General features: G+C 53.3%; 1 pseudogene; it reads left to right on the forward strand.

Moving 5' to 3' along the window:
• Positions 1-9,046: 9,046 nt before the first annotated feature.
• Positions 9,047-10,745, forward strand: LOC125541515 (annotated as a pseudogene).
• The last annotated feature ends 5,803 nt before the right edge of the window (positions 10,746-16,548 follow it).

Below are 16,548 nucleotides of genomic sequence, written 5' to 3' on the forward strand. Positions count from 1 at the left end.
CGCCCGTCGCGCACCCATGGATGCGCACGCCTCACTGCTCTTGGCGCGGGAGCTCCTGCACTATCGCCCCGTCGACGACCTCTATGAGGACTGGCTCGCCCGCATCACCGAGCTCGTCAGTGCCGCAGGGGGCTCCCCCTTGCGGTCCCTCTCGCTTCCTCGCCCTCCGTCCCATGTAGGGGGCGAGGATCAGGAGGCGCCTCCGCCGCCTCCTCCCCAAGAAGGTGCCTTGGCTCCAAGGCGCGCAGCCCCAGGGCGAGACCCTCCACGACCGGCGCCAGCGCAGCAAGAAAGGAGCTTCCAGGAGATCCCACGTCCCCGGGAAGGTGCTCGCGCGCTCCCAGCGCCGGCGCGCCAAGATCGCTTCCCAGCGCCTCCACGACAAAACCCCGCGCTGCTCCCAGTGGCGGCGCGTGGTGACCCGCAAGAACGAGTCCAGCACCACCAAGGGGCGCCGGTGGCCACGGCGGGCTGCCTCGCCTTCACCCCCGAGCTACGCGGCGTCACATGGCCAGGCAAGTTCAAGCCTGACCTCCCTCCCCGCTACGATGGCACAGCGGACCCTGCGGAGTTCCTGCAGCTCTACGAGCTGGGCATCGTAGCCGCCAACGGAGACGAGAAGGTCATGGCGAATTGGTTCCCCATGGCGCTCAAGGACGGTGCCCGCACCTGGCTCCTGAACCTGGCGCCCGGCACGATCTCCTCCTAGAGCGAGATGCGCACCCACTTCATCGCCAACTTTCAGGGCACTCGCGACCGGCCCCCGGCCATGAGCGACCTACGCTGCATCAAGCAACAGCCAGGAGAAACCCTGCAGAAGTACATCCAGCGCTTCAACTACGCTCGCCTCAAGATCCCCAAGGTGACTAAAGAAGCCATCATCTCAGCCTTCTCCGATGGCGTGCGCGACGTCAAGATGAAGGAAAAGCTAGCAATCCATGAAGAACTGTGCACATCCCTGGAGATGTTCAACTTAGCGACCAAGTGCGCCAGGGCTGAGGAAGGGCGTCTCTCCCTTCTCGAGCTCCCGGCAGCCGACCCGAAAGAAAAGAAGCTCAAGGCCAAGGACGTCAAGCGCAAGGGGGCTGCCGTGCTAGCAGCAGAACCGGACACCAAGCGAGGCAGGGATCAGCCTGAGTCATCTAAGGGCGGACGATATTGCATGTACCATGACCTCCACACCCACAACACCAATAAATGTCAAGAGCTCAGAGCTGTGCGAGATGGGCGAATGGGCTATGGCCGAGGAGGAGGAAGAGGCGATGGACAATGGGAAGACCATAGCCTTCGCCAGGGATGGCATGACCGCCCTCGCGAGGACCACTGGCAGGACCAGCCTCGCGAGGAAGGCTGGAGGGGCCAGCCTCGTGAGGACCGTCCCCACGGCAACGCAGACCTCCCTCCTATGCCGCCTCCACCGAGGAGGAACGAAGACCAACACCAAGACAATGGGGCTGGGGGCTTCCAAGAGCCGCGTGCAATTGCTTGCATCCTGGGCGGCGCCCAGGCCCCAGCCTCACAGCGCATCTTCAAGCAGTTTGCTCGCGAGGTGAATGCAGTCCTTCCCAAGCTTGAGGCCACGCGCCCTCTCAGGTGGTCTTCGTGCGTGATCACATTCAGTTCCGCAGACCAGCTCAAGTGTGCGGCAACGGCTGGAGTCCTCCCGATGCTTTGCTCCCCAGTCATCAGCAACGTGCAGGTCACCAGGACCCTCATCGATGACGGAGCAGGACTCAACGTCCTGTCCGTCGAGACGTTCGACAATCTCCAAGTGCCATACGACCAGCTTCAGCCGACCAAGCCTTTCTCAGGAGTCACCGATGGTTCCACTGTTCCAATTGGGCAGGTTCGCCTTCCGGTCACCTTCGGGCAACGCAACAACTACCGCACCGAGCTCATCGACTTTGACGTCGCTCACATCCGCCTGTCATATAATGCCATCCTCGGGTACTCAGCCCTAGCCAAGTTTATGGCAGTGACTCACCATGGTTACAATGTCCTCAAGATGGCAGGAAACAGTGGAGTCATCACCGTACCCTGTGAAGAAAGGGACGCAGTGTGCTCGCTCGAGCGTGCGTTCCAAGCCGCAACAATCGAAGACCCAGATCGCAGGAGTGGGAGGCCTCCCGAGGCGACCCTAAAGAAGAAGAAGACCTCACCTGGCCAGAGCCACAAGGAAGCAGGCACCTTCGGAGGTATTGCGTCAGGATTCGCGCCCGATCAGGGAGCGCCGCCCTCTCGCGCATAGGAAGGCGCGCCCGGCGCCCTGCTTAGGCAGGGCTCGGGGGCTCTCTCTTGGAGAGCCACCGACCTTGCCAAGGTCGCGAGGGAGGCGCTCGGGCACCACTTGGAGGGGTGCTTCCAGGCACGCTTCCCTCAGAAAGGTACAAGTCAAAGGAGACAAAACCCTCAGGAGTTCATCGCAAGGAGCACCCAAGAGCTACAAGAGTCCAGAGTCATGCACGGCAGCCGCTGCTTGCCTGCCGTGGCCCCACATCCAAGCAAGGATGGAGGACTGCGCGTCTGCTTCGACGTATCAGGGCTCAACCGAGCTGCGTCCCAGGAGCGTCTATGGCCTTCGGCCGTAGGGCGCTGCGTGGGACCACCCCACAGCTATGTTCGCATGCCCTTCGGCCTGCCGAGCGCGGTCGCCGCACATCAGCGCCTGTTGAGGAGCATTCTGGAGGCTCAGGAGGTCAGGCATCGCGCGGTCCTGGCGGAGATGGCTATGGTCCCCGAAGACCTGCATGTGCCACCAGAGCCTCCCGAGGTCCCTGGGCCTGGGGGCTCATGAGGGCCGACATCTTCACCGCGCATCGCTCACTTCCTCGGCATCACTTCATCTTCAACAGCACCAGGTGACATCTTTCAAAGTTCTACTTTCAGTTGGGAGCGCCCACAGGGCTGCACCATTCCCAGGCCGTGTGGGTCCGTCCCCGCGGCATGTATCCATTTTGTTTATGCTCTTTATTCACCTTGTTGGGGGCGGCCCTCGGGCTGCATCATCCCCACGCCGCTCGGGCCCGACCCAGCGGCGGTTGCTTTTACATGTGCTTGCTTGAAATTGGATTTCCTCCTATGTGCTTAACATACCTGACCTAATCACCTTCTCGATCGACGCCTATTTGAAGAGCCGCTCGCTCTGGCATGGCGCGAGCGCACGGGTCCATCCCTACAGCGTTGATAAACCTGAGTGGTCGAGCTCTGGTCGCGGCAACCCCGCACGGCACCACCTCACCAGGCCCTCAGTGCCCTGACCGCTCCCTCGGAGTGACCATAGGTTGGCCGGCGACCATAACGACAGGCCTTGTTTCTCCTCATGATTGGTGTGCAGGACCTACTCCAGGAGCAACATTGGGGGCATCGTGAGCTCTCTCTCCCTCTCTTCGGCACGGACCGCTTGCACGTTAAAAGGGGGTACCTGAGCATCGCGACTCATGGGCTCCTAATGGCTCTCCAGCCCTCACCCCCTGGCCTTGACCCACGGCATCGCGACCTGTCATACCAGCGGCGGCTGAGCTCGCTCGAGGGCCTGGACCTGAGGACGTAGAGCGTTAAGGAAAGTGCGGGGGAGTGGGAGGAAGCTCGCGAGGGCCTAACCCAGCAGTGCCTCGACCACCGCCTCTCGGGCCAGGCGCCTCTCCGAGGAACTACGTTAGACACACAAGATAAGTCGCGCCGTCACAAAAGCTAGACCAACGCAGCGCTAAATCCCCGCCCAGTGCAACTCTGTCACGGCGACGCTACCTTCCTTTCTCGCCCAGCAAGGATTGCTTGAGCGCTAAAGGGGACCTCCCGAGCATCGCGACTCGGGGGCTCTTACCGGACCTCGGGCCGCTCACCTCCTGGCCTTGACCACGGCATCGCGACCTGGCATACCAGCGACGGCTGAAGCTTGCCTGGGGACTGGGACCTGTCAGCGTAGAGCGCCAAGTCCTCGTGAGGATAGAAAGGGGGAGCTTAGCCGGAACAGAACAGACACCTCACGCTAATTCATATTAAGGATATAGTAATTACGAAAGCACGGCAGACGCCTTACATACCCCCGCGGGGCGTTGCTTTAATTCCTTGCAGGGAACAAAAGGTGCTAACCCTAAGGAACGCTACTTGCTAGCACCTCCCCAAGCGACGCCATCATCAACAGTGGGCTGCCCAGCGCCGGCGCCAACCCCATCCAGAGCAGTGGAGTCGGCAGCCCGAGGCAGCTGCCTCACTCCGAGCGCGGCGCGAGCTCGGAGGCTCGTAGCTGTCGTCACTCGTCTCCGGGGTCGCGAGGAGTTCGGGGGAGCCGTTGAAGCCCGCAGTCCCTTCGCTGCTGCCTGAGGAGCTGCAGGAGGACCATCGGGCGGGGCTGGACCTCGCCAGTTCGTCACCACTGCCGCTTCCCTTGGGGCAGCATTCCAGCCGGCGTCCTTGTGCATCAAAGACCTTGAAGAACATCAAGGAGGCGCCGTCGTATTCAAGATGGATCACCAAGGCGCCGTCCGCGCGACAGACCCGGGCAATCTCACCCCAGCCCCGGGTCATGAAGACCTTGCCCGGAGCGACGACCGCGACCTCCGCTCCGGTTGCAGGGGTGCCACAGTCGGTGTGCTGCAGCCAGAGCTCCAGGGCCCCGCTTGGCGGCATCTCGAAGGCGAAGGAGGGAGGAAGGCGGATCCATGAAGTTGGAGGCATGGCGGCGTGAAGCACGAGCTCGCGAGAGGAGCGCTCCGCGTGGACTCCAGGGGGGACGACACGCACCACTGTGACTCGCCGGCGTCAGCGGCGACGCTGTCGGTGTTGCTCGGCGCCCTCCCCCCTGGGGCCTACGACGCGGGCGTGCGAGGGCAGCGGAAACCCAAGCGGCGGCCGCTCGTACCACGGCCTCGACACCACCTGCCAGGCGCCTTCGTCCCGGTGGCAAGGGATTGGCCGCTTCTTCGGCGGGAGGGGGTCAGGACCCTCTCTGGGGGCCTTTCCCTTCTCCTCAGCTGAAAACCGGCGGATCGGTGCCATTGGCGCAAGAGGAAGCAAGGATAAGGAAGAAGAGGAGGAGTGACGGAAAGGGGTGAACCGGCGAAGCTCGCGCGGCCCCGTACTTATAGCCGGGGAAGGCCAGCCGCCGAGTACCATGACCTCAGGTAATCATGACCCATATCTTTGCATGCAGGGACTTGTCAAGTCGTGAAGTTGCCGAGGCGTCATGGGAAGTGCAGGCGCCCACGCCCACGCCCAATCAACCGCCACGCGACGCCCAAGGCCGCAGGCTGTTAGGGCCCGTGGCGCTTCGCGCTTGCCCCTTCGCTTCTCTGCTAAGCCAAGCCCGCGCGCGCCTTGGGCCCGGGGGCTACTGTCGGCGTTCTAGGAACGGGGGTCCCCAGACTTGCCTGCCTGCGGCCTGCGGCGCGGCTCAAGCGGGGGCCCAGCGCGGCCCATCTTCATCAGCTGAAGCTCAAAGACCCTAGCGAGGGGCCAAGCCTCGTGGGGCGGACGACAGGAAGCTTCCTCAAAGGCAGCCTCATCAGGCAGGCTCGCGAGGAGGCGGAGAGATCAAGGCAGGGGTACCTCGCGAGGAACCCGTGATGCAAGCCATGACGATCGAGACCAGGCGGGCGCCAGGCGGGCGCCGGCCAGCGTAGTGCCCTTGTTTCCCATTTGGTGCAAAGGGGGCAAGCACAGGCCAAGGCATCAGGCAAAGGTTACCATTTCAGTGCAACGAGACCAATACCAGCCGGACGGCAGGACGGAGGTTACCGTGGAGCCCAAGATGGCGTCATCGCCAGTGCTTTTGGCAGCCGAAGACCACCTTTGGTCGGGATAACTTGTATTAGATGTCCCCTTTCGAAATGGCCAATTGTTGGCGCCCTTCCCGCTCATTATTTGGGGAGAGGCCCAGGGCCTCTATAAATAGAGCTAACCACCACAGAGTAGACATCATCTAGACATCTAGAGATCCCCAGAGACATCTAGACAGCTAGACATCTAGACATCTAGAGATCCCCAGAGACATCTAGACACCCCAAGAACATCGAGAGATATGGTAAAACCCTAGCAGAGAGAGAGAGAGGCGATGAACTCACCCTAGCAGTTCATCGCACCAACTCAAGAACACCTCTCGCGAGGCTGTTCTTCCCTTGTACTGTCCATCATCAGCCGCAGAGGCAATCCACCACACCACACACTGGAGTAGGGTATTACACCACAACGGTGGCCCGAACCAGTATAAACCTCGTGTCTCTTGTGTTGTTCATCATTTTCATCTTAGTTCGCACGAGAGGATTAGGCGCAGATCGGTAGGGGAGAGATCTCCGCGTGCACCCCAGTGTTCGAACCTCAAGGGTCTGCCGGAACCCCAAACCCGACAGGAACAAACGTAACTATTCACAAATCATATTCATGTTCATAATAAGAGGGGTATTAATATGCATAAAGGATCTGAATATATGATCTTCCACCAAGTAAACCAACTAGCATCAACTACAAGGAGTAATCAACACTACTAGCAACCCACAGGTACCAATCTGAGGCTTTGGGACAAAGATTGGATACAAGAGATGAACTAGGGTTTGAGATGAGATGGTGCTGGTGAAGATGTTGATGGAGATTGACCCCCTCCCGGTGAGAGGATCGATGATGATGACGATGGTGATGATTTCCCCCTTCCGGAGGGAAGTTTCCCCGGCAGAACAGCTCCGCCGGAGCCCTAGATTGGTTCCGCCAAGGTTCCACCTCGTGGCGGCGGAGTTTCGTCCCGTGAGCCAGCTTATGATTTTTTTCCTGGACGAAAGACTCCATATAGCCAAAGATGGGCATCAGAGGGCTGCCAGGGGTCCCACGAGGCTGGGGGGCGCGCCCAGGGGTGTAGGGCGCCCCCACCCTCATGGATGGTGGGTGGCCCCCCTCTGGTAATTCTTTCGCCCGATATTTTTTATATATTCTGAAACATGCTCCCGTGAAGTTTCAGGACTTTTGGAGTTGTGCAGAATAGGTCTCTAATATTTGCTCCTTTTCCAGCCCAGAATTCCAGCTACTGGCATTCTCCCTCTTCATATAAACCTTATAAAATAAGAGAGAATAGGCATACGTATTATGACATAATGTGTAATAACAGCCCATAATGCGATAAATATCGATATAAAAGCATGATGCAAAATGGATGTATCAAGGAGCTGCACCGACAGACGGCCAAAAGCATCAGCGGCTGGACATCCGGCGCCTCAACAACGCCCTGATATCCGGCCTTCCCCGGAAATCTGGCACCACAAGTACAACAATGAAGGCCAACGCCAGGCCGGACATCCGGCCCGTGGCCCGGACATCCGGCATCTCGTGAACGATCGGACATCCGGCATCTCGTGTGTGTATGTGGGCAAATTATTTTATCTCTATCTCTACTACTTATAAAAGCGAAAGTTCTAATTCTTGTAAGAGCAATCCAACATCTCCCTTAAAAAACTGCTCGTAAAAATGGTTTTACAGGAGGACCGTAAACTTCACAGGAAGTTGTCCGAGAGCATCTTTTGTCAGTTCTTCTAAACTTCGTCCCCTAAATCCATTTTATTAAACAAAAAATAGATGATTTCCTAAGACCCGCCCGTCGGAGTTGAATCTGACGCGTCTTGGGAGGGGGTCCCGAGTTGGTGATCTTAGCTTGACGGTAACAAGACAAAGAGGAACATGATGTTTTACCCAGGTTCAGGCCCTCTCGAAGAGGTAAAACCCTACGTCATTCTTCTTTTATATTGATTGTGGATGGGGTATAAAGTACATGATCTACCTCGAGATCGTATGTGTATATGTGTCTCTAACTTAACCCTAGGGACTAAACCCCTCGGCTTATATAGACATCCGGGGTACCTAGGGTTACATGTAGGTCGGTTACATCTAGGGATAAATATGTCGATGATTCAAACATGCCTTGAAGTATGCGCCAAGTCTTCGAAGGATTCCATCTTGAGTAAGTCGTGGGTCATGGCAAACATGCCCCATTCTTCGGTTGTGTGGAGGTCCTCGGCCCAGCCCATGAATGATTGGCCGACGTGCTTAGCAACCCCTAGTCCAGGACACGGTCACCACCAGTCAGTGACACACATGAAGACGGGGGTGCGATAGTCGTCGGGAAGGGACGGTGCGGTGGTCGCCGGCACAGCGCGGGCACGAGGCAGCATGGCGGCGGGCAGCACGGATTGCGGCATTATGGCGATATTTATGGGAAGTTGGGGCGAAAAATCCTTCTCAAAGACTATGTGTAATGCAATTAATTTATTGCCTAATACTAAAATGTATTGCACATATGAGATCAATATGTAACATAATTAATATATTGCCTAATATTAGCATGCATTGCATTGCATATCAATATTGTCTAATCTTTGATAAGAAAATCCTTCTCAAATACTGTATGTATTAGTGTGTGATGCAATTAATATGTTGTCATAGGGCTAGGGTGTGCGTGTGTGCGTTCATAGGGGTGAGTATATGCGCATTTGCGTTTGTATTGTGTTCAAAAATAATATTAAGGTGCATTGTACATACGAGATTACTACTACTGTGTTTATATGAAAAAACAATTGAGCACCAGCTTGAACAGACAATTCCTATATTCGCAACAGGAAAAGAAAAACAGACTATTCCTATTGCTCCGACCTCCGATCAAGAGCTTCCTGATTTGTTTTTAGGGTAAGAGCTTCCTGAATTGTGTAAAGTCCTCGGTTGCGTGCTTCGTGAACCGTCCAGCTGGACTGTGTTAGATTTGAAGTCGGTTCGTTTCATCGCAGAGAAAAAAAAACAGAACAAGTCGGTTCTTTTTTGTTGCTGTTGCAAAAATCAATAAGTCGGTTCCTTAAATCTTGCTATAATCCATGGCTATACTGGAAAATTGAGTTCTTGGAGGAGCTGTTTCCGTGTCGTGCTCGTGTTCAGTTTGGAAAGTTTTTTTTTTAGAATCATGTTTGGAAAGATTTTAGAGGTCGTATCCGCGTAGAACCTGTTAAAGCTGGATCCGATATAAATACAGGAGGAGGGACGCTGGCAACACAACGCGACGGAACACGAAACAGGAAAAGATTTATTTGTCTATATATTATTAGTCCTTGTTAGCCATGGATTTCTTGCCAAAGACAAGCATGGCGTCGTCGCCGGAGGGCGCAGCGGTGGTGAATGCGTACAAGAAGGCGCTTGCCACTGCGGCCTCGGTGAGCGCGTACGCCATGCTGGCGCGCGGCATGGCGCGGGAGCTCCTCCCCGACGAGCTGCGCGCCGCGGTGCGCTGGGGCGCCGCGTTCGTGCGCTCCCGCGTCAGCGCCCCCGACAAGGAGCGCCACACCATCGTCATCCGGCGCGTGCTCGGCGGCGGGTACAACGAGGACGACCTGTTCGACGCGGCGCTCACGTACCTGGCCACCAAGATCAACCCGCAGTCCATGAGCCGGCTCTGCCTCGCGCGCACCCGCAAGAGGGAGCCCGACGGGAGCGGCAGCTGCACCACGCTCCTGAGCATGGAGAACGGGAGCTCCACCACCGATACCTTCCAAGGCGTGGAGTTCCGGTGGACGTCCATCGAGAGCGGCGGCAACGACGGCAACAATAGGGGCAAGGAATGCCTGGAGCTCAGCTTTGACGCGGAGCACACGGAGACCGCGCTCCACAAGTACGTGCCCTTCATTACCTCCACGGCGGAGGAGCTGCGGTTGCGAGACCGCGCGCTCAAGATCTTCCTCAACCAGGGCTCGAGTTGGAAAGGCATCAACCACCACCACCCGGCCACGTTCGACACGCTCGCCATGGACCCGTCCGTCAAGCAGGCCGTGATTGACGACCTCGACCGCTTCCTGAAGCGGAAGGACTACTACCGGCGGATCGGCAAGGCATGGAAGCGCGGCTACCTTCTCTACGGCCCACCTGGAACCGGCAAGTCCAGCCTGGTCGCCGCCATGGCCAACTACCTCCGGTTCAACCTCTACGACCTTGACCTCTCGGGGGTGTACGATAACTCGTGCCTGCAGCGGCTGCTCATCGACATGTCCAACAAGTCCATCCTCGTCATCGAGGACATTGACTGCAGCTTTGACACCATGTCCAGGGAAGACCGCAAGGTATCCCATGCGACGACCTACACAGACGACGACGACGACGACGACGAGTACGACGACGCCCGAGCACGAGGATACCCCCCGGAGCGCGAGCGCAAGATAACGCTGTCAGGCTGCTCAACTTCATCGACGGCCTGTGGTCCACATGCGGCGAGGAGCGCGTCATCGTCTTCACCACCAACTACAAGGACCGCCTCGACCGGGCGCTGCTACGGCCGGGCCGCATGGACATGCACGTCTACATGGGCCACTGTGGCTGGGAGGCGTTCAGGACGCTGGCCCGGAACTACCACCTGGTCGAGGACCACGCGCTGTTCCCGGAGATTCGGGAACTGCTTTCCGTGGTGGAGGTGACACCGGCGGAGGTGTCCGAGATGCTGCTGCGGAGTGAGGACGTCGACGTTGCGCTACGGGTGCTTATCGAATTCCTCCAACAAAGAAGATGCAAAACAAATGAGGTAAATGAGAAGAACGGCCGCATAGCAGGATAGCAGAGACGGTATTTTGCAATGTTTCTTCAGTATTCGGACCCCCTTTCGTGGCGAACGCAGAACTTCAACTTTTATCTTGCTTCGATGAAGATGTAGCAGCCATTTCTTTTATCTTGTTTCTTCATTCGAGCTCCCTCTGCTGACACACGCAGCCATGAAATTATTTATTACTGATATTCTGAATTTTTACAGTGATCTGACATTTTCTTCTTTATACAAACAATTGTTGAGCTTTAACTTTCTTTATAGTTCCCCGCAAAAAAAAAACTTTCTTTATAGTTTTGCTAGGTCCAAATCATTGCTACACTCATCAAATCTTGAGCGAAAATCCGTGTGAAGTTGTCTTTTAGCTTTCTTTCTTGGGTTTATCTATGTGCCCTGGTCTGCTACTAAAGCCCCGCTGGTTGTTTAGTTTCCTTCTTCAGTTGATTGCTTCATGGTAACTGCTTCTGTAATATTAGCTGCTTCCTTTTATTATTTTTGTTTTTGCTTCCTAATCGCCAAGCCCCGGAAATTGCGATATGTTCCCTAAAATAGTCGAAAGTGGGATTATTTCTCCCAATTATATACAACAATTAATTATGATATTTTCTAGATTTGTTTCCTTACCAATGGCAAAACTGGATTTCATAAGGATTTCATAAGGAAGCATTCTTTCATAAGGAAGCATTCTTCTAGATGGACGGCATAATTATTTGGGAATGGCGTGAATCCCTTTTTTATGGAAATCATTTTGGGAAAGTACTATTATTTCTCACTAATTACGATCTCCGTCCCCAATTTGATATTATAGTCCCGGTGTAGATAGAAATTCCCTTATGATTTAGTAATTCCAAGCGATAATAAATACCAGGACTTAGCAATATTTGATTGATCACAATTCGGTATAATTCATTATAGGAATGTTTTCGATAGAAATGGTTTGCTTTTGCACATCGAAACCAAAATTTAATATTGCAGATACGTATAATTCAAAAGAATAGGTAAGATGTGTTTTGTAGATGGCAACATGATTTTATAGCACAAAAGCATTATACTTGATGCATGGAAGCATCGTTTTCGATTGTGAACAAACTCTCTAAGATAGGAAAAACACAGTTGTCAATTTAGTACTAGCAAAAAAAGCACGTGTGGAAGGACAAGAAGCATGAAGGATTTAAAAAAAATCCACTTGGTATAATGAACATTTTATATATAATTCAGAAGAATAGGTAAGATGTGTTTTGTAGAAAATTAATATCGCAGATACATATAATTCAGAAGAATAGGTAAGATGTGTTTTGTAGATGGCAACATGATTTTATATAGCACAAAAGCATTATACTTGATGCATGGAAGCATCGTTTTTGATTGTGAACAAACTCTCGACGACAGGAAAAACACAGTTGTCAATTTAGTACTCCCTCCGTAAATTAATATAAGAGCGTTTAGAATACTAAAGTAGTGATCTAAATGCTCTTATATTAGTTTACAGAGGAAGCACTAGCAAAACAAGCACGTATGGAAGGACAGGAAGCACGAAGGATTTAAAAAAAATTCACTTGGTATAACGAACATTTTACAGCTCTTTTAACAAAGAATGACACATTATTATAATGACACTATTTTGACTTCCGCCCAACCGACATAGCAGCGATGCTAAATGGGCTAATCAATCAATAAGTAGTACACGTGTCGCATGCTCCTTTTGTGAAACACGGTAGTCATGGACACATAACAATGTCAAACCCCATTCACATCATACTCAGCATCAACATAGCATCGTTGGCATTGTGTAGAAACATGAAGCATAACTACCCATCCACTGCTCCCAACAGGAGGTATTGCTCGTCTGTTCAATCCTTGGGTGCTCGAACAGCTCCTTCCCCTGCACCTACCTGGGGCTGCCGCTCACCCTACGCAAACAATCAGCAGCGCAGCTCCAATGCCTAGTGGATAAACTTCATGACTGCCTGCCGCATTGGAAGGCGGCAATGCTTCCGAAGAGTGGTCGCCTAACTCTGATCCTATCGGTCCTCTGCGCAATACCAATCCACTCCATGCTGGCCTTGAGCATTCCGGTGAAGATCATCAAGGCCCTGTCAAAAATCTGCCGTGGGTTCCTCTAGTGCGGGAAGAAAGAGGCGACAGGAGGGCACTGTGCCGTGGCGTGGGATAGTGTATGCAAGCCCAAGTGGGCAGGTGGGCTTGGGATCCCCGACCTGAGCTGGTTGAACAAGGCCTTACAAGCCCGATGGCCATGGCTACAGAAAACGGACAATGAGAGACCCTGGGCTGAGTTCAACATCGACATCCCTGCTGCTTCTCGCGAATTATACAACGCGGCTTCTCGGACGATCATAGGAAATGGCCGTAGCGCCCTTTTCTGGGAAGACCGGTGGCTTTCAGGCTACCGAGTTGGCGAGCTAGCTCCTGCCATCTACAATAGAGTTCGAAGGCGGACGAGAGCCTCACGGACAGTGGAGGGCGTGCTCATAGGTGGGGAATGGGCAAGAGACATTGGACCTAACCTCACTACAAATGAGATGGCACAATTCCTGGCTCTGTGGAAAAGGGTGGCGGGCATGCAACTAGTGGAAGGGGAGGAGGATAGAACTATTTGGTCATGGGAGCAGAACGGGATCTTCTCCGCGCGCTCTGCATACGCGGCAAATTTCATGGGCCTGCAAAGGTCACCAACGGCGGAGTTCACATGGAAATCAAACGCGCCACTTCACACTCGTTTCTTTCTTTGGCTCGCGATTCAAAATAGATGTTGGACATCCGACCGGCTAGCCAAGCGAGGGTTACCACATCAGAGCTCATGCCCCTTCTGTGACCAGCACGGGGAATCACTACAACATCTGCTTCTTGACTGCGTGTTTGCGAGGCAGGTCTGGCACGAGATGGGCTTGAGGACAGGGGTGCATGACATAGAGCCACTCCAGGATGAATCTTTGAGCGCCTGGTGCTTGAGGCAGGACCAACGTCCGGCACATCGCAGATCTTTCAGGGCTAAATGCATCCTGGCCTTATGGATAATTTGGAAGCATCGAAATGACATCGTGTTCAACGGGGCATCTTTATCTCTGCCACGAGTCAAGGAGCGGCTCCAGGACGAAGGGAAGCTTTGGGCCAAGGCTGGACTGTTCAAGGAGGACACTAAAGGTTTTGAGGAGCACGGTAGTAGGCAGACGGCGCGTGAGTAGTACGCCCTAGTGTACTGGCGGAGTTCGGGCGTGTGCCATGTAAATATTGTAGCCCGTGTGGATGCTTGGGAGTCTTTCCCATCCACTCTTTAATGAATGATACGCACACTCGTGCGTATTCGAGAAAAAACTCGAGCGACAAAATACCTATAAGTAGAAGATATTCTGAAACAAGGAAGCACACACTTGCATTGAAATGTATTATGATAAGAAAATTGTTAGTAGAATAAAATTTTACTTGAAGAAGCTATGCTCATAGTGGTTGAAGCACACATGGTTAAAGGAAGTGTTTGTACAAAGAAGCATATAATTGCAATGGTTAATGCAAATTTTTGCCACAATTGGTACACGCGTAAATAAAATAGTGAATCATAATTGCAAGCAGTGGATATGTGAATAACAGTCTCAACCTTATTGTCAGAAACATAGGAGTCATGAGAATTAAAGGAATCACATACAACAGTTGAAGTTATAATCCCTTTCCTGTCGTAAACTGCCCACGAAAGCCTAATCGTCTCAGTTCTTTAAAAACAAAAGAAGTCCAGCCGTCTAATCTTTCTCTCCTAAATAAAAAGGACGCTTCCGATGGCTCTTTATGCTACTCCCTCCGGTCCTTTTTAGTTCGCATATAAGATTTGATTAAAGTCAAGCCTCGTAAAGTTTGACCAATTTTGTAGAAAAAAGTGGCAACATTCATAATCTGAAATCAATACCACTAGATGTGTCATGACTTAAAATTTCATATTATAATACTTTAGCATGGCAGATGTTGATATTTTTTCATATAAATACGGTCAAACTTTGTGAAGTTTGACTTCAGAGAATTCTAATATGCAGAGTAAAAAGGACCGGAGGGAGTATCTCGCTGTGGTTTTGTTGCCAGTGGGAATTGGTCTGGTCCCTAAGAGCATCTCCAGCTGCGCCCCCAAGAAGGCCCCCCAGGCGATTTTTCGGCCGCCGGGGCCCAAAAATCGGCCCAGTCGCGTTCCCAAGGGCTCAGTTTTCGCCGGCTCGGGCCGAAATTGGCACCGGCGGACCCAACCCGAACCCGGCGCGCTGGGGGTCGCTCGGTGGCACCGGGCGAATCTTTTTTGGCGCGAAGAGCCGTGGGCCAGCCACGTCAGCGACTCGACTCTCTTCTCGCCGCTTCGTTGTCCTCATCGCCTCGTTTCCCGTAGAAAATCAATGCCAAAGCTGTGCGCTACGTGCGCTGCCGTGCCGGTCAGCCTCCGTTGATGCCTCACGGGCGGCGCAGTGAAGGCTGTTGGGGAACGTAGTAATTTCAAAAAAAATCCTACGCACACGCAAGATCATGGTGATGCATAGCAACGAGAGGGGAGAGTGTTGTCTACATACCCTTGTAGACCGACAACGGAAGTGTTATGACAACGCGGTTGATGTAGTCGTACGTCTTCACGGCCCGACCGATCAAGCACCGAAACTACGGCACCTCCGAGTTCTAGCACACGTTCAGCTCGATGACGATCCCCGAACTCCGATCCAGCAAAGTGTCGGGCAAGAGTTCCGTCAGCACGACGGCGTGGTGACGATCTTGATGTTCTACTGTCGCAGGGCTTCGCCTAAGCACCACTACAATATTATCGAGGACTATGGTGGAGGGGGGCACCGCACACGGCTAAGAGAACGATCTTGAAGATCAACTTGTGTGTCTAGAGGTGGCCCCCTGCCCCCGCATATAAAGGAGCAAGGGGGGTGCGGCCGGCCCTAGGAGGAGGCGCGCCGGAGGAGTCCTACTCCTACCGGGAGTAGGACTCCCCCCCTTTCCCTAGTTGGATTAGGACTTGGGGGAAAGGAGGAGAGGGAAGAAAGGAAAGGGGGCGCCGCCCCCTCCTTGTCCAATTCGGACTTGGGGGGAGGGGCGCGCGGCAGCCCCTAGGCCTCCTCTCCTCTTCCTCCACTAGGCCCATTAAGTCCCATTAGATTACCGGGGGGTTCCGGTAACCTCCCGGTACTCCGGTAAAATGCCGATTTCACCCGGAACACTTCCGATGTCCAAACATAGGCTTCCAATATATCAATCTTTATGTCTCGACCATTTCGAGACTCCTCGTCATGTCCGTGATCACATCCAGGACTCCGAACAAACTTCGGTACATCAAAATATATAAACTGATAATGAAAATGTCATCGTAACGTTAAGCGTGCGGACCCTACGGGTTCGAGAACAATGTAGACATGACCGAGACACGTCTCCGGTCAATAACCAATAGCGGAACCCGGATGCTCATATTGGCTCCTACATATTCTACGAAGATCTTTATCGGTCAGACCGCATAACAACATATGTTGTTCCCTTTGTCATCGGTATGTTACTTGCCCGAGATTCGATCGTCGGTATCTCAATACCTAGTTCAATCTCATTACCGGCAAGTCTCTTTACTCGTTTCGTAATACATCATCTCGCAAACTAACTCATTAGTTGCAATGCTTGCAAGGCTTATGTGATGTGCATTACCGAGAGGGCCCAGAGATACCTATCCGACAATCGGATTGACAAATCCTAATCTCGAAATACGTCAACCCAACATGTACCTTTGGAGACACCTGTAGAGCTCCTTTATAATCACCCAGTTACGTTGTGACATTTGGTAGCACACAAAGTGTTCCTCCGGCAAACGGGAGTCGCATAATCTCATAGTCATAGGAACATGTATAAGTCATGAAGAAAGCAATAGCAACATACTAAACGATCGAGTGCTAAGCTAATGGAATGGGTCATGTCAATCACATCATTCTCCTAATGATGTGATCCCGTTAATCAAATGACAACACATG

The sequence above is a fragment of the Triticum urartu genome, chromosome 2 (genome assembly GCF_003073215.2).
Source record: "Triticum urartu cultivar G1812 chromosome 2, Tu2.1, whole genome shotgun sequence".
In the NCBI taxonomy this organism is placed as follows: domain Eukaryota; kingdom Viridiplantae; phylum Streptophyta; class Magnoliopsida; order Poales; family Poaceae; genus Triticum; species Triticum urartu.